Consider the following 18,472-nt stretch of genomic DNA (forward strand, 5'->3'; position numbering starts at 1 on the left):
GGTCATATGGAGGTCAAGTTCTCTTGTCTGCAATCAAGCGTATGGTGTAAAACAGCACTGCCTGCGATAGCACCAGGACCAAGGGAGAGGAGGACCTTATCAGGCCTTCAGGAGGTAAATATGACCGAAGGCCATTGTGTGAATCAGCGTATATGATGTCTCTCAGCTCAGGGTTTGCTGGAGTTGGGTATTTAACCCTTCAGGTGCTGGCTCCTGGTGTGTTTCCTGGGCCCTGCTCTGCTAGGTTGAGAAGAAGCTGCTGTTTCTCAAGAGCTTGCAGGTTTCTCCTGCCAGGTTATCTGGGCACATGTGAGATCTTCTGAAATTACTGGCTCCAAGGGCATAATTGTATTACTCACTCAAGCTCCTGAAGGAGTGAGTCAATATATTTGGGTCTACCAGCTGCATGAATAAATGAGTAAACCTGAATTATTTTTAAATGATCAGATTACAGAGGTGATAATGTACTACAATGAATTTTCCAGTCCACACCCTCTCCACAAATGCTCTGCTCTATTTCCACCTTGGGGATATGAGTGTGTGTGGGGGAGAATACAAAATCTTCAATATGTTGGGCTCCGAAGGAACCACATTAAAACTACTGAGGTCATGCTCAGAAAACGTCTTTCAGACCAAAAGCTTTGAGTCAGAAGTTGCTTGGCAGGATGACAGGCAGTTGACCAAAGGTTGCGTGTGGTGTTCTGTTGCAAAACCCAAAATGTTCATTGCCCTCCATGGTTCTTCAGTGCTTCCAGAGGTTCACCCATGTAACTTCAGTCGTGTGGAGGAATATAATTTGCTTACTGGTGTTGTGATCTTATCTCTGAAGATACTTATTTTAAGAATTCATGTCTACATAGGTTTGCTAATACTGTACTGTAATATCAGATGGGCTGCTGAGACCTCAAGGGGGTGAGCAATCTATTTTTAGTGTGTTTGAAGGGTAGATGATGTTTCAGATTGTGGAATGACTTTCTGGGGGGCCTGTTACCATACACTGAAGTTTTGTATGTCATGGCAGTGGAGGCCAGTCATATGACGATGAGGTAGTAACTTAAATGGGACATAAAAAAAATCCTACTCTTTGGGGAAATTTTAAAGATAGATGGAGCTAAAATGCCACACGGTCTATTCTTATACTTGTTTCCTTGATATGCTGAAGACTTCTAATCCTCTTTACAGGTGAAATAAGCAGCCTGCTTATGGGCTGAATGCTGTGCCTGCTGATCTGTTGACATCCAGATTGGAGGGTTATTCATGTCTAACTAACAATTTTAATAATGGGTGACCAAAGAGCTCCTTTTTTTAATTGTCCAAATGGTGTGAGGATGATTTGTGATCTCGTTCCACACCAGAACTTAGTCACAGGGGGGAACTGGATAGTGGGAGTGCTGTTCTGTTTGAACGCATTTGAGATCCCAGCCCTGCAGAGGCTGGGAGCTTTAGTTTGAGAAGATTGCATCTGACAAATGCATGCTCGCAGGAATCTGAACAGTGAATCCAGCCTTGCTTTGGAAGCAATGCACTGTAGTGGTAGCCATGAAGAACAGATTTTAGTGATTTATTATGGTTAGATTTTATATGGATTGGCTTCCTATTTTCTTTGGAAGGCAGTAGAACTGCAACTTTTACAGGATTCTTCTTACATTCCTGGGAGTTTGTTTTGTGTGCAGGCGTGTATGCTTTATTTATTTATTTAATAAATCCTCACTGCCACTGTTAGAACATTAACAAAGGCTTTTTAATAGGTCAGACCTCAGCTACCATTGCATTCTCTTGTTACTGTAGCACGTTTGGCAGATGATAGAAGATGGGGCTAAAGCCCTTACCCTGCAAAAGCTTATTCATGTGTATAGTTGCTATGATCTGATTTTGAATTTCACTGCAGCTACTCCTGTGAGTAAACATTTGAAGATCAAATCCTTAACTACATGGACTGATTCTTCTGGAGTTTTCAGGGAGGCATTTGGAAATGGCATCTTAAATAGAAGATGTCCTCACCTTCAACACCTGCCACCTACATACATGAGATATTCATTTGTGGTTGCATGTGAGGGCATGGCTGTAGTTCATCTGCAAGAGCCAACAAGTGCTAATGCACTGGATAATTCTTTCACTTCCATTCATGTGCTCCTTTTTTCATTCTCACTCTTTGTATTGTGGCAGGGGGAGCATGCATGTGATAAATACTTAAGCTAGACTTCAGTTAATGCTGGCGTGTTCTTCATGTATGATTTCATATGGGTTTGGGAGTGTTCTGATGAGAACATTCACATTGCTTGGCTGCCTGCAGATGATGTTCATGCATTTTGGAGCCCCCTTACTAACTGTGGTGTTTTTGGAATCCACAGCTTTTGATATGTTTTTTTCCATGAAGACGTTCCTTTGAATGGTAATAGATGTTAATGAGGTAATTGCCTGTTCAAGACGGAGCTGCTTTGGATCAGGGAACATGCAGTCTAGGCCCTTCTACAATGAGAGGAGTGTGTACATTTGCATGTGTGTACATAATACAAGTTGCTATCCATGTGGTTCATACTGCTATGGTACTTCATCTGGCAGATCATTTAAATATTTACTCCAAAAGATCTTGTTCTCTGTTGGTGTGAAGCAGCATTTCCAGTTATTTTTAGGTCATTTTCATCTTAGCAACCCTGTTGGAGATAAACCAGACACAAGTGCTGTAAACTGTCCCTGCATTTTGATAGAATTTAATAAAATAAAGTTTAATGATTTGGTCCCAAGGGAAGGACAGACCATCTGGTTAACAGAAGGTTAGGCCGAGTAATGCAGTGTTGAGAGTGCCACAAACCAACCCAGAATATCTGGTAAAGTGTCCAGTTGCTGTGTGTATTAAGCATTGAAATGGTGCTTTCAGATCTGCAGAGCCAGCAGTTCTGTTACCACTGCTGTGACGCAGGAGATAATTCTGTTGGGCAAGCATCAGCATGGGGGTGGATCTACAGTACAGGATGTGTAATGTCAACATGAAGCATGGGAGCTGGCAGTAAGAAGGAAAGCAGCCATTTCATGCCAGTGCAGGAAGCCTAAATAGATTTTTCCCCTCTGCATCTTGTCCTTTTATGTTGCTTTCATACTTGGTATTAAATGATTACCTTCTGCTTTGTCATCTGAAAACTTCAGCCCAGCAGGGTTTCATTTCTTTCTCCTTTTGAACCTGTTTGTTTTTTTAAACAAGTGAAGTGCACTCCAAAAGCATGTCTGATGGATTATGAAAAGGGCTGGGGGGAGGCTGAAGGGCTAGGCAGGTCTGGAGAAAGAGAAGAGTTCAGTCATGTGAAAGTCCTGAGCTTCAGATGAAGTTTTGCTGTAGATCCTTCTGGCTTTAGTGCAGAGACAGTTTGCTCAAAAGCTGTAACCATGTGAGAACATTGTACTGCAGCTGCAAAATGAAGAAAGATAGGAAATACTGCAAGTGATATTGCATAGACTTTGCAATTCTGTAATTATTAAGAAGCTGTAGAAAAATATTGCAATTGTTTCTGCTTTCTTCTTAGCAGGAATGTCCTGTTACTTCTAATTTCTTTTTCCTATTTGGTTAAAGCTAGTGACAAATTACCATGGTACCATTACTTTAAGAGCCAAATCCAACAGTGCATGACTGTCTAAATCTGCAGAAAAAGAATTCCTAAATAATCTTGCCAGATATTCTGTGGACTCTTGAATCTTAAAAATCCAGTGATTTGATTTCTGTCAGCCCAGTCTTCGGTCTTTTTCTGTGTTGCCTTTTTTTTTTTTTTTTTTTTTTTTAAACATTTGGAGACATCTTCCTGTAGCTGCCATCAGGGAAGCTCTAGAAAACTAGAGCTTACTCAGTGAGGGGCATAGCAGAGCTGTGCTTCATAATCAGAGCTCTCAGGATTTCTGTTGCCTGTTCAGCAGGATTTTCAAAGAATAATATTACAGCTGCCCTTGAATGAATCCTTGTCTTAGATCCTGTTCTGTGGTAGCCTTGCAAAGGTATGACTTTCTTCATATGTTCTTAAGAGCTGGGGTGGGAGTGTGGGAGTAGTCAACCCACAGGTATGTTTTCCCAGTCGCAGTTTGGTGATGGGAGGAGGGGACGCATGTGAAACATGGCTTGTCTGTGAAGACTGTTTGTTCTCTTCTGCAGTAACTTCATCCCTACAAAGTCCTGCTTGCTCCATTGGCCCCATTCAAGAGATCTTTTGGTTAAAGCTATGGAAGTCTAGCACTTCTGCATAGGGTACTTGCAAAGAAATGGCACTGAAGAATTATGTGAAACTTGAACACGATCTCCCAGGGCAGAACTTTTTCTTAGGCAACTCCATGTTCTGGTAGCTGTTTCAGCATCAGAAGTATCATGGATGCAGTCAAATCAAGAGACTTTTTTAAAATAAGGTATGGTTGTTCTGTTGTGTCTGTCTATATAATTTCCCTTACAGGTTTTATTTTCCAGTACTGGTAGCTCAGTGATTTTTCTAGTGGTGTTAGACAGTTTCTAGAGCACATTGGAGAACTTTCATCAGAAGTGTTTCTTCATATGTAAACGAATAATGCCTCTAGATTTTGTCTAGAACATCTCTACATAGCAAAGAAAATACATTGTCCTTGACTTTTTCATACCGAAAAAGGTACTACTTGCTGAAGATAGTTTATTATAAATAACTACTAAGATGATAATCTCACCACAGCAGGCTTGGCAGCCTTCCACTGAGTTAGCCTGTTTCAGCAAGGAGCTGTCGCTTGAGATACAAAGCAATCTGCAAGGACATATGATCACACACACACAGAGTTTTCTCTGTCATCATGGATGCCTCATCATTTCCTGTGTCTGATAATTAGAAACTGGAATTACTGTCTGAGAGGCCAGCAGGATCTAGCACCAGAAGGAGGGACACAAGTTCCCAGCTCATAAGTATCAGGTGATAGGGAAGTTTTTGGTTTTGGAGATCCTGGTAGGAGAATGTCTGTTGGACATGGGTTCTTTGTTTTGTTCGCTTTTGTTCTGTTTTTGCCCCAGTCATATTTGGCAGTGGATATCTTCCTGAGTGATGGCCATATGAACTCCTTGAGAAACTCTTGACTTACGTATGGTCACAGCACACTTTCCTATTAGAAATGGTAGAGAGATATAGATCTACTACTGACAGTGAAAATGGTAGTGTAGAGGGAATTTTTGTTTTTTTTTAGCTATGTTTGCGTAAATAAAACAGTGACTTCAAAATCTCTGAATGCTTGGTTTGTATAGAAATATTACCCAAAGAAAGACTATGATGTAAAGAGATAAGAGTCCATATCCATTTTTCTGAGAGCATCAGAAGACTGATGTTAATATCCTTATATGTTCAACTTCAAGATTTGGTTGTAGTCACATAGCTTGATGGTGACTTATTTTGAATTTGAGAAGTTGATGCTGCTTTCTGGTACACAGCTCTTGAATTATCATGTTATTGCAACAGTTGTGATGGATATCAGTGACTGTTGCATGCAGAATTTAAGTAGAGTGTTGGCAAGTTTTGTATTATTAATTTATTTGGAAACAATTTAATGAGGCCATCTCTACTGCTTTTTAACAGTATAGTAAAAATCAGAACTTTGTCTAACCTTGGTGTTACTCAAGGATTTTGTTCCTTGGCAACTGATGCTTTTCAGAAGCCCAGCAACTTACCTTTCAAACCTGGGGTCCTGTGGTTCTTTAAAGATGTGGAATGTAGTATTTAGTGGAAATAAGAGATACGACTAATATGGAACAAATGAAGATACCAACAATGGTGTTGATTTTTATTCTCTAACAGATCATGCTAAATTCCATATGTATCTCAACAAGATCAAGGGAAAAAACAGAATATGAAGATTTTAATCAGACACTGACTTGCAAGCCTTAATAACAGTCATTTTTTGCAAACATGACAAGTGTTTGGAGTGGACTTTCATCTGGGAAATAATTTGCCCTTCTCTGAAAGGGAAGTATGGAAAGAGGCAGGCAGATGGTATCACTTTATCTGGTGATGGTGTCCCACCCCACAAACTGTACAAAGGCAGATTCCTGTGTTCTCTGCTGAAATTGTTGGAATGGATTAGTGATGGGATGGGTTGTCTTCACTGTTAAGGTGAAGAAATCACTGGAACTGATTCCTGATGTTCACTGAGCCATGCGTGTTTGTGGAGTGTTCTTCATCTCCTAGCATCTGACCTAGCTGCTTTAGGGATGAGGTTGGCTGTTCTCAATCTGTCGTGTCCAGAAGCTGCCTAACTCGGGTGACCTTGTGGCTTTAAAGAAAATCCCGTGGAATGGTTAGTTTCAACCTTAGTGAAGGACACATTCTGAAGAGCTAGCTCATTAAGCTAGCTTTGAAGGGTGTGCTCTGCAGAGCAGCTTCCTGTTATTTGGTTAATGGTTGACCTAGTTCTATTGCCATATGCTTCCTGGAACGCGTTCTAATATAAAATATGTGCTAAAGCAAGACTGGGATAATAGCAGGAAAGTCAAAGCCTTTATGAAACAGAAATCATGTAATGCTGTTGCATTTTGGAGGGTATTTTAGTTTCAAAAAATGGCAGTATCTTCATGGAACTGTATTGATTCTGATTGCAAACTCAGGAGCGTTAATCAGATCCATTTATGTATTTTTTCAGCCTGGCTTTGTACAAAAGGTTTGTATCAGTAATTCTTTGTGCTCTATGTGTGAAGCTAACATTAGAGAGTGCGGTACTCGGAGTGATACTATAGCTGTGAGGAAAGATTAGATTAGATTTGGTTAAAGGCAGGACAATTCCTCCCCCCCCCCCCCCCCCCCCGTGGTAGCTTTTTTTCCATTGCAAACCATGGATTAGCAAATCTTTTTCTGTTTAAAGCCTGGCTAGAAGCCAGAAGTGGGGATTCAGTCTTTTACCGGGCATCAGACATGATACAGGATGCATACTTACACTTAGGCATAATACAAGAAATTTGGAGGTAGTAGATAAATTTCAACGTCCAACATGAATGAGTACTTTGTGACAGACTGAAGTTCTGAAGAACCTATAGGCTGTGTTTTCTGTCTTTCTTAATATGATTTTCTGCCCTAGGAAAAAGGAGGATGTGTGATAACAATTGTTTCAAAAGTAAGTGTGCATTATGGTACGAGAAGGGAAGGGAAAATTAAAAGCCATCCTTTGTAACCTTTTGAGAGCTCATGACCGTATATCATTTATTATTCTGCTCTCAGTGTGGGAAACTGAACTTACTGCTTTGAATATTCATATGACCTGGCAGTGGCTAACCTGTGTCTCTTCGGTTGCAGATGGCTTGCAGGCAATCCAGGTGTGAGTTCTGGGCAAAGGTATGTCACAGACAGCATTGGGGGCTGCTGGGCCAGTCAATTTTGTAGCTGTGAGAAGAAGTGAGCTGTTGGGGTCTGTAAAGGCAGCTGTTGCTGATCACCACTGGGGGGGATGTATCCTGCAGAGAACTTGTCGGGTGTCTTGGGAGTCATAATCATTTTGTACCTAGAGGTCCTTGACTCGAGGCCCTTCAAGTGCCTCTTACAGCTCTGGGACAAATGAAAATTATGTCTGATTTGGTTAGGATACAAGTCATGACCGGGTTTTACACAGTTTCCCCTTCTTCCTTCCTCAGCACATAACTGAGTTGTATATTTGTGGGAGAACTCCTGAACTGGGGGAAGGCGGGGGAGAGAACCAAAACATTTGCAGTAGGACACAATGTGTTGTGTGAGCTGTAATCATACTGGTCACGAAAAGAATCTCTGCTCTGGGGACTGACACAAGCACATCTATTTGTGCAACCTGATCAGAACAAAGGATAATGCTACTGCTGCAACATCAGACAGATCTGACGCTTCAGCAGGCTGAGCAAATGAATGGAGGAAGTGGTCCGCCTCCTCTTATCCATTGTCTCAAAGATGCAGACTCATAGACAAGAAAGGGAGGTTGAATAGTGCTTCTGAGGGAATATGCTGCTTTGTGTTCTGTGGGAAGACAGCAAGCAGGAGTTCTGGAAGTTCTCTGTGTTGGCATGCTGACAAGCTTGTAATAGGAAAGTGTGGCAATGGACTACTGGTATTGAACAAGTACTTTCTCTTCTGTAGCTTGCCTAGAAAATCTTAACTGTTATTAGGAAGCTGACGAAATGTTCCAGGCTGCAATATGGGACCAAGCCTGTGTTGAAGGAAGCTCAGTGGGTGTAGAAATCCAATTAATGCTGACCTGCTAGTAAAAAGTGATTTAAGACTTCTCTTGTACATGAGGAAATTCAGAGATTTTTTTTTTCTTTTGTCTATCCCTCTCTCCCCTGAATAACTCATCTTTATATTCTGGGATACCTCTAAGTTGTGTTTATGATGGGATTTTAACATGTGGAGAGCTGAGTTGATCAAATTATGGGGATAGTCAGAATCTTCTTCTATTTGGGAGTATTTTTCTAGTTCTCTTGCTCCAGTTGTCATAGCCAAATTAGCCCAAGTGGAATTTCAGTACTAAACTCCTATTTTAAAGGAATAATGAGGCTGAGGAAGTGTAGGAAGTGATGGAGCAGGAGAAGGAGCTGTAATACTTGAATTTCAGGCTCAAAGGGGATTTCAACTGGGAAATTAATCCTTTAAAGGGAAAAGTATAGAAGTCATGGCAGTATCATAGCTGGTTAGATCTCTGTATGTTACCTTTTTGCATGGTCATTGGGACTGGAAATTGCTAAGAGTTAGGTTCCTTACGGTCAGGAGGTATTCACACATAACCAGTTTCCTTTGAAATGAGATATGCAAGTGACATTGTAGCAGGACACAGAATCAGATCTGTCGGTCTTGGGACCAAGATTAATCTCTTTTGGGGAGTTTGACTATGACATAGAAAACAGAAAGGTGTACTTGGGCAATTTATTTCAAAGATGTTGGGAGCACACTGCTTAAATACCTATATGCTTCTTTAAAACCAAGCTTTTCTTGGCTCAGGGACCATAGCTGTCATTTCTATAGAGAGCATACATTTTTTTCTCTTTTTCAAGTTAATGGTGATAAGATTGGTGTCTGCGATAGCAGAGAACCATCTTGGTGATCAATGCAAACACTTCCATCCTTCATTCTTCAGCATACTGCCTGGAAGGTTATGTTGATTCTACAGAGAAGTAATTAGTTCCAGAAGATACTGACATGGTCTATCACCACTGTGCAGTGGGGATGAAGATGTTGCCTTGGGAGCCCTTTTATGAAAACACATCAGAAAGTCATCGAACTCCTCTGAGTGGAAACCTATGTTGAAACTTTTAAATATGTGAGCTGTCATGACTGACATATTTTATATCCAAAAGCAATTGTGAAAATTTCCCGTTTGTTCTTAGGAAAGGGTTAAAACTAATCCCAGGGGGTGTGCTATGCTGGATTTGACCAACAGATACTTCAGTATGTATTTCCAAGTTGCTCTGAACTGGAGAAAACACTTCCGGAGAGAGGAAATGATGACATTAGTTGCTCAGCAGCTGAACTCTCATGACTGCTTTTCAACCTTTATACAACCTTGGTAACACAGTGTCTAAACTAAATCAGGGTTATTTAGTCAGAATGATCAAAACTGTGTATAGTCTTGTAAGAAAAAGTTGAGTGATCTTTTGGGTGATGTCTGGGTGTGAGAACAAGAGGGAAATTCTCTTGGGCGGACATGAATCTAACAAATCGAGGAGCATTCTCTCAAATGATAAAGGTTTGGGCACTTTGTTAAAAGAACAGTATCAGCCTTGTGCTAAACAAAGCCAGAAAGTCAATTGTGTATTGACAAAGACTTCAAAAGAATGTATTATCTTCTGTTTACTCACCTCTTCAGGAAGTAGGAGGCACAGCAGAGGATCTTGGCTAGTTTTGGAGATCTTCAGAACAGCATCCTTGGAAGCTGTTATATTTTCTAACTGTATAGTATGCAGTGGTTTTGACCTTTTGGGGGGTTTTGTTTGTTTGTTTGTTTTTAATAATAGAACTCTTTAAGATGCAGTTGGATATGTTGCTTTTTCCTAGGAAGTCAGAACACTGTAGGAATCATAATTGTGATAATTCTTTTATGAAAAAGATAGACTATAACATGTCCTAGACAACTGAGGAACCATGAAGGGTTTGTTTTGTAGGAATCTTTGAACAAGAGCAGTGTGATTGGTTTCTCAGTCATCCTTCAAGTGAAAGAGGGCTCTTTTGAAGTTCCTGTGGCCAAATGATGCATTTTGGCATTCATCTTGTGTCCTTAAAGACCACATCAAATTTTTGGGCAGTCATCAGATGTTCACAAAATAATTGAGCTGAAGAGGGGAAATCATCAAAACACATATTTGCACCATCTTTCAATGACAGTCTAACATTTTTTGTACTTTTTTTTCAAGTAAAAGGGATTGGGAATTGGGTTAGTTCCTTGGGGATCATCCAGATGGAGGCATCTGCTTTTGCAGCTCCAGAAGAAGGTGACTTTGGTACAGAAAACCTCACACAGAGAGCAATCTTAGGTCGCATTGGCCATTTGCTTTTCTGGTGTATCAGAAAACACTTTTTGGGCTTTGTATGACCAAAGTGAATGCTTACCTTCCTTTAATAGATCAAACAGATAACACCAGTGTTGTGCCTTTGAGAGCCCTTTAATCCCTGAGAGAAAACCAAGGATCTTCCTTTTTCTTTTGGACCCATTCCACTGCAAACAAAAACATTCTACAGGTCAGGCAAGAAGACTATCTGATGAGATTTTTAAAAAAAACTTTTCCTTTTTCCTTCTGTTCGCTACACCAGTAATTTATATTTAAAAATAAAACAGACTTAAAAGCTCCTCATTCAGCTTATATCTGTAATGAATAGAAAATGTGGAACAGCCTCAGGAGATGTCTTTTCTTCATAGTTGACATGGACTTCAAGAGTCTTGTCTTTCTCCTGAATTAGAAAATAGTTTTTCTGCAAAATAGTAGATACCAAAATGGTTAGAATAGCTTAGTGGACTAACATAGCATTTAGATGTATAAACAGAGGAGATACTGCTCAGGAGATGCTGCAGAGGAGGTATTCTACTGGTCTGTACAAGTACTGCTCTTGGAATACTAAATTTATACCTGAATTTGGCATTTCTTTTAAAAAAGAGAGTGGAAATGCTGTGGATAGCAATGATTTGAAGTCTTGAAAATTTTGCTTTACAATAAGAGCTTTCAGGAATTCCATTTTCCCCTTTCAAAGGTTTTCAGAAGTGACATTGAGAGGGCTGAAAGTAGTTAATTTGCCAGGCTATGCCTGATATTATAGGAATCTGGAATCTGTACCAAGCTGTAACAAGATGCAGTGGCTGGAATCTAAGACTAGAAAATGTTTGCTGTATAAATAGTTCTTTACTTCTAATTTAATAATGGAAAAAGATTATGAAGCATTGGGATAATTAACGGACTCAGTAGAAAGCACTAAGGTATCAAGTCTAAGTGTAGTCTTTCTCTGAACACAGTGCTGGGACAGGCACTTCTGGAAGGCGACTCATTCCACCCTGCTCTAGATGCCTAATGCTTTTGACTGTTACCATTGGGTTAGGTGTGGACAGCTGCCTAGCTGTAGAAGGTGAACTTTGAGCAAGATGACTCTCACCCCCCTATCTCATGTCAGGTCAGGGATACGTTATCTTAAAGAATAGCTGGTGGAAATGCTGTAACTTTGAGACATAGGAAGTCTTAAGGAGGTGATTTAAGTTAAGAAACATCAGACAGAATTATTTTCTCCTGGCATAGCAAAATGAAGCAAGTATCCAAGTCAAGTGAAACGATAAAGCTAAGTGCAGGTTTGTGGCATCAGTTTATGTTTGATTATCTCTCTTCCAAGTTTTCCTCCATTTCCCTGTCTTTTACAGGCTTAAAACTATGGAAGAGTGATTTGCATTTTGTTCTCAAAGTGGAATATGTGCATGAGGCTGGTGGCAGCAGCCTTTCCCTTACAAATTAGATATGCTTTTCTGTTTTCTCATTTCCATAGAGGAAAAGGTGAAACAGCCCTAACAGTCCTAACAGAATGACTGTACCCTTGCACATTGTGGTTTCTGAAAGGACAGTAGATCCCTCCAAACAAAAGACCTCTGGTTTCCTCTGGATGCTACAACCCAGTACTTTGGTCACCCTGAAGTTCAGTCCTGGTTTTACAGACCGGAACTAGAGATCTCGGTCCAGCAGTTACCACAGAGGTGGTTGTGGCATTAAAGCCCCATCAGAATTTAACAACAGATCAGTGTACTAGAATACATAACTTTCTATTAAAACTATCTCACCAATTATATTCTGAAAGCATTTTTGTAGATTCAGGAGACTTGATCCTTTCAGGAGTAATCTGTTTCAGTTTTCTGTCAGACATCTCTTTGGTCTGTTAAGGATGATGTATCTAAGAAACTTGGAGATTAAGTCTTTGTGTTTCCCATGCTAATCAAAGACTTTAACAATGAGCTCTGTCTTCAGATCCTCTGGGTTTTTGATAACTGATGCACAAACAAGTCAGTTTCTGGAAAAAGTGATACATTAGCTTGGTTCTGAAGGTCATGCTGTAGTAAAGGCCTCACTGCAAATGCTTTTCAACTTTTATAAACCAATTGTTTCAACAGGATGAAGAGGAGTTTTGATTCCCTAATTGACAAAATATTTTCAGTTCTTGATTTGTAGTTTCAGTTTTGGAAGACTGCTTTCAAGATTCAGAATGCTGTATTGCAGTAGTCTAATTGGATGAGTTAGAAGACAATGGGAGAACAAAGGAGTTCAGGAATGAAGAAGGGGAAAAAGGCCTGAGCTGCTTCCTCTGTGTTTCTTGGTTTTGGAATGAGTGATTATTTTAACCTTTGAGTAGTGCTGAGATTAGTGGCTGTCTTCCATCATGAAATGTGAGTAAAGTTAAGATAAGAAGGTAACTTCCTCTCCTCAAACTGTACCTCTCCATTTCTCTCCCATATTCGGTGTAAAATCTTGTCTTTCCGCTATGGTTGCAAAGGAGCCGTCTTGTCTTTAACTTGAACATTTCCTTTCTTCTAATAGTCAAGTCTACAGATATAGCCCCTGTGTGCTCAGCTGAAAAGGAAACCACTTTTTTTTTTTTTTTTTGACAGTGAAGCCTCACTGCCAAAATGATCTTGTACTGCAGGTGGCTAGAGGTATATGATACAAGTTAAGTTTGTCAGCTTTGGAACACATTTGAAGGGCAGGCTCTTCAGGAAGGGTGAACGGTAACACCAATCCTATGATTAGCAAGTCTGGTTCTTCCTCCTTCAGCTTCTGAGACCTTGAAGATGCATTGCAGGTTCTGCCTTCAGGTAAGGAGTGACTATTTCCTAATTTGACCCTCTATGTTATAAGAAATAGCTCTAGTAATTACTGGTCCATGTAAAGGTCTGGTTCTCAGCTGGGGAAGATTTGCAGAACTCCATCAAATTTCTAGAAATAAAAACTGGAGAAATCTCTAAAAGCAGAGCAGGTACTAGGACTTGCACAAAATTCTGCAGCTAGTAGGAATACAGGGGCAGGAGATGGAATGACACCGATGGCTTAATTTTTCTGTGATCTCTTGTTTTATGGGGGAAAAAGAATTGTTAGGAGAGAACTTTTCTCCTGTTCTGCTTGGTGGTGTTGGCTTGCATGGCTTTGTTTTTCTTTGAAAACTGATAGCAGAAGAGTATCCAACCTTCAGGAGTAGAGCCATTATATGTGGGGCTGTGCAACAGGAGCCAAAGTTTAAAAATAAAATACCAGGCTGCCTTCCTGAGGATCCAGACATAGTGTACGCACACACACATACGCAATATCTTGACTGACCACAGTTATATCAGTTACTGAGTTCAGAGCAACGGACAATGAGAACCAGAAAATGAGTCTTGTTCCTCAAAAAGAAAGAGGAAGAAAAGTTATGCTTCTGCAGCCTCAGATACCAGTTTGTGGAGTGCATGGGAGGCCCCTTGTCAGCAAATAAGGTTGGGAGACAGTAAGGCCAGATGACTGTCAGTCATTCTTGGTCTTGTCTGCAGTAGCCCCTTCCTACCTCTCCCTTTTCTTTCCCTCCTTTTCTCTGCCTTATTGGATGTAAGGCTCTGGGCAGAGCAGTCTCTTTTGAAAATATGCTCCTCTCTTGGTCCAGGAGGGAGAGGCAGTAGTGAGGTCTCCTATGGCTTTTATTTCATCCTGAGTCCTGAGGGACCAGCATACTAAATGTATTCAGAACTCCAAGACCAACTCCTTTGACCTCAGAGCTGCCTTAAGGATATATGGTACCAGCATCATTCTCTGCTAGGCTATTGAAATAGCAGATGGCCAGTCTGCATCTTCCCAGAAGCCCTGGAGGAGGAGTGGCCTACAGAGGAGACAGCAGATCTATCAGGGCAGAAAAGCAGAAATTTTGGGTTTAATGCCAGGAATTCCCCTTGGAAAGTGAGATAAGTGGTATGAGAAAGGAATAATCTTTTGCAGGAAAAGGTAATGTTACAAAGACAAGCAAAGTAAGAAAATTCCAAGATACAATTCTTGATCACTTGTTTAGATAGACAGGGATGAAAAGGAAATTTAACCTCAATTTTGTGATCATGCAAAACTGCCAAATTAATAGTGGCTTTTTTGCCTGCTTCCGCAAAAAGCTGATGTTATATCTACTTCCAGATTTTGCTTGATAATTGGAGCTGGGCTGATAAGGAGTGGGAAGGCAATGAACTTCCCTTGCTAGTCAGAGTGAGCCAACTCAGCTGCCTCAGTGTGAGGCAGCAGGTGGGCCTGTTTCTCCCAGGTGATAGGACAGAAACTGTGCACAGGTGGCACCCATGCACAGTCCATCTGCCTGCATGCCGCCTCAAGCTAGAGAACTAAGAAAGTGGAGTCTACTCTTTTGACTGCATAGAGTGGGCAGATGCTTTCCAGAAAATGTTCTGATCCCCTGGCGCCTCTCGTAGTAAGCACCAACTGGATCTTTAGCTCCTTCCAACTGTGGGGAGCATGTTTGTGTATCTCTGTTACACCTACAGGGAAGAAAAAAAAAGAAAAAAGGAGGTGTTACCACTTCGTATCTCTATCCCAACAAAATAACAGTCACAGCTGCCCATGACACACGTCGCTTTTGGCAGAAGCTCGGGCTGGTTTTGCTCTGCGGACTTAGGATCAAGCATGCTCAGTATGCTTCCTTCAGCAGGAATGCCAGCAGTATCTCAGACTGCTACAGAGAGTGCTCTGTTTCTATGAGCCTCTTTTGCAAAGCTTGGGTTCACATTAAACGGGATCAGGAGTCCTTGGTATGTTGCATATGTCTCTCAGCACAAGCTAATTAAGATTTTTGGAAAGAGGTGTTTTCTTAGACATCCAAACTCAAAATGGAATCATAGAATCACAGAAGGAAGACTTACTTTACTGAAGTACTTCGAAACAACATATTAGTAATGAAGCTGATGTTTAGCCTGAATCTTTGAAGGACTTGATTGTCTTACAACTTTAACTTTTTTTTTAATCCATAAAATATATGGGTCTAGTTTGTGGTAATGCCCTAACAATGAAGGGCAGATGTAACTGTCAACATGTGAAAACTAATTGCCTAGTTTGTTCTCATAAATTTTGTTAGCCAGGGTGGAGTGGAAGTGTGCATAAGCTTTGTGGCTCCAGCTAGCATGTGTGAAAGAGAGGTCCGATTAAATCAAACTTCCTCTTCTTTGGTTGTGAATATCTCCTGCTTACAGAAGACACTGAGGAAGATCTAGGTTGTTCCTCTTACGGATATTTTTACAGAGATGCTATGAAGAAGATTCCCTTTGATGACTTCTAGTAAGTTTTGATGTTTTTTCTGGACATTTGCTGGAACAGCAGAGTGATAAATACATTGTCTAATTTTTAGAAGAGTTTGAGAACAGAGTAGAAGGATTGATCAGTTTGGGTAGGATGATCTTAAGCAAAAAGCCTCTCAGCCTACAACAATATCGGTTTTTCTAGTTTTTGCTCCTTGGAAACAAATCATCTTCCCCACCCTCATATAAAGCTCCCTCTTTGAATTGCTTGCCTTTTTTCCATCTGCCTCCTCCTTCCTGAACTCCTGTGATCTTATCTAATATGAGGGGTTAGGTAATGTTCACCAGCCTTAACCTCTCTCTCCGGTGGTGTTCTCCTTGATTCTGCAGACATTTTGCTGAGTTGACCTAAATTCTTCTGCAAAAACCTGGATTCTGTGCAGCAAGCTGGAAATGGCAATTCCAGTTAAAAACAAACAAACAAAGATGATTAATAAAGAGCATTAGTTATTTCTCTGTGTGTGGTGTATGATTTACCCCTGCTGCCAAACTTTCAGGTTCCACTCTGCTGGAGAAACTTGCATTTGTAGCTGATGTGGTAAGTTAGCATTGGGATTTCAGAGATGCTGGCACAGAAGGATAGCGTGGTGTAACAGGAAAGGTCTGGAATATGGAAACCTACCCTCTGCTGCTGCCTGTGCCACAGACCAGCTCTGCAACCTGGACCCAGGCCACTTCACCTCCTTGTGCTTCTCCCTTGCAAGCTGAAGGAGGAAGGCTCTTCATGGTGAGACTCACTCAGCTTGCTTTTCACAGAGAGGGCCTACCAGAGTGTGGGCTCAGACTGCGTTATTCACATAAGTAGGTAGCAACTGCAAGGAATAGAGTATCAGGTATTGCTGCTTGATATATTTAATTCTGCCTTGTTGTTCCTTACATTCTATGAACAGATTGTGAATCTTCAGATTATGTTCAATAATTTGAAGCTCTTCGAAAACCAGGGAAATATTTCAGTCTTTTTTTCTGTGTGCAAGTCACTTTGGCTGTCTTAAACAACTTTTTTGACATAGATGAATGGAAACCTGAGCCATATGATACTGTCTTGTCTCCCTTTGGTGTTCCATAAACAGGAGGGAAAATGAGATTTCTGCAGGACTGATTGTATACTTTTGACACAGACTCTTCTGTCAATGAAGTCCTAAATGAATGTGAAACTTTCTGCATACATTCTTGCAAACAAGAACCCACGCTTGAACAAATGCTTGTTGCAAGAAACAAATGAAAGAGTATAAATGCCTTTATTCAAATGAGTTTTAAAGAAAAAATGTCCAGAATGGACTGTAAAGCACATTGCATTTTTGCTTTTCTGCTCTTCCACAGCATTAATGGGTGTTGGCTCATAACGGAGCAAATGAAGTGCCTCAAAATATTAATTGTATTTTGGTGTCATACAGTCCATGTATGCATCTTCTGGGTGAAAAAAACCAGGGAGGATATTCAACTGATCAGCAAGTGATGTTGCTGAATATTGTGTCTGAAGGGCTGTTCACTTAGCTGCATTCTTACTGGGAAGAGATACCTGTTGTTTCTCCCTGTGGATCCCCATGTCTGCTTTCCATGTGTAGTTGAAAAGATGCATCTGTCTCCTTCAACCAATGTAAATCTGAATACATTCAATTCACAACAGTTGAAGCTATGCTGTTTGTGGCTTAGGGGTTTTTGCTCACTTGCTTGTTTCCATCTTTGTTCCTTTGCTGAGAAGGAAAAAGATTTTTTTTGTATACAATTCTGCTTCAGAATAATCCTACTTCATTTTAAAACATACTGAGGTGGAGGATTCTTACGACATTTGAGGTACCTAAATTAGTCATGTGTACCTCATTGAAGAGCAGGTAGTTGGGAAATTTGTGAGGTTTTCCCCCTTAAGTCAAACATTATTTCCTTTTTTTCAAGTGGTTGTATGATGATCAATAAAACCAATTTCAGTTACGCACCTTTGCTTTTGAACTGTAGTATATCGTAGCACATTTTTGTCATTGCCATAGTGAATATTCCTTCTCTTGTGTAAAATGTTGTGAGCTGGATAACACTTCTTTTTGCTTTCAGAATGTTACTTCTGAAGGTTTCAGATTAATTAATGGGATTGTATAATTTTGTTCATATCTCATCAGGCTGAAAGTTCTTTTGGTGTTTTGAACGATCATAAGGCTTAGGTCCTCTGGGGTTTTTTTTTTTAGATGTTTCTTTTTAATGTATTTGCCATTTTTGTTAGCTTAAAATGTTTTGATTATTACCTTGTCCACTTGCACCTATTTTGTATGCGGAGTACCTGTCAGGGTTTGTCTACCCAAGCAGTTACTTAGGCAGAGCTGCTGCAGTTTCGAATAACACCCTCCTTCAGGCCAAAAGTGTGTCCAAGTGTGGATACAGTCTTCTTGCTGGTTCTCTTCACACACATGGTTAGTGTGACCTGCAGGATGACCTGGAGGTAGGTGTAGAGAACCGGTATCAGGACAGTAGGATGAAAGTGTTCTGTTGGAAGACTTGCTGAGATCAGTTGCAGAAGCCCATGTCGAGTAGGAAGGCAGAGAGGATGAGAGGACTGCTAGTGAGAACAGCAGTAGTAAATTGGTCTTTCAGAGTGAAATGGATCTGCTCCATATGCAGGTACACAGAAACATTTTATTTTTGTGTTTTGGTGATGGAGCTGTTGCAGCCAAGATATTTTGTCCCTCTGTGCCAGAGAGGGCACATCCCTGCAGCAGTT

General features: G+C 40.6%; 1 protein-coding gene across 7 annotated transcripts in view; it reads left to right on the plus strand.

The window, feature by feature from the left end:
- Positions 1 to 18,472, plus strand: part of ZNF462 (zinc finger protein 462) — a 90,429-nt gene that overhangs the window by 10,017 nt on the left and 61,940 nt on the right. Inside the window, exon 2 of one of the 7 annotated variants that reach the window (XM_026098275.2) lies at positions 7,269 to 7,307. The exons of the other annotated variants lie outside the window; for them this stretch is intronic. The gene's annotated coding sequence lies outside the window, so the exon portion shown is untranslated. The remainder of the gene's footprint in view (positions 1 to 7,268; positions 7,308 to 18,472) is intronic. 7 annotated transcript variants of the gene reach the window in all.

The sequence above is a fragment of the Dromaius novaehollandiae genome, chromosome Z (assembly GCF_036370855.1).
Source record: "Dromaius novaehollandiae isolate bDroNov1 chromosome Z, bDroNov1.hap1, whole genome shotgun sequence".
Taxonomy (NCBI): Eukaryota; Metazoa; Chordata; class Aves; order Casuariiformes; family Dromaiidae; genus Dromaius; species Dromaius novaehollandiae.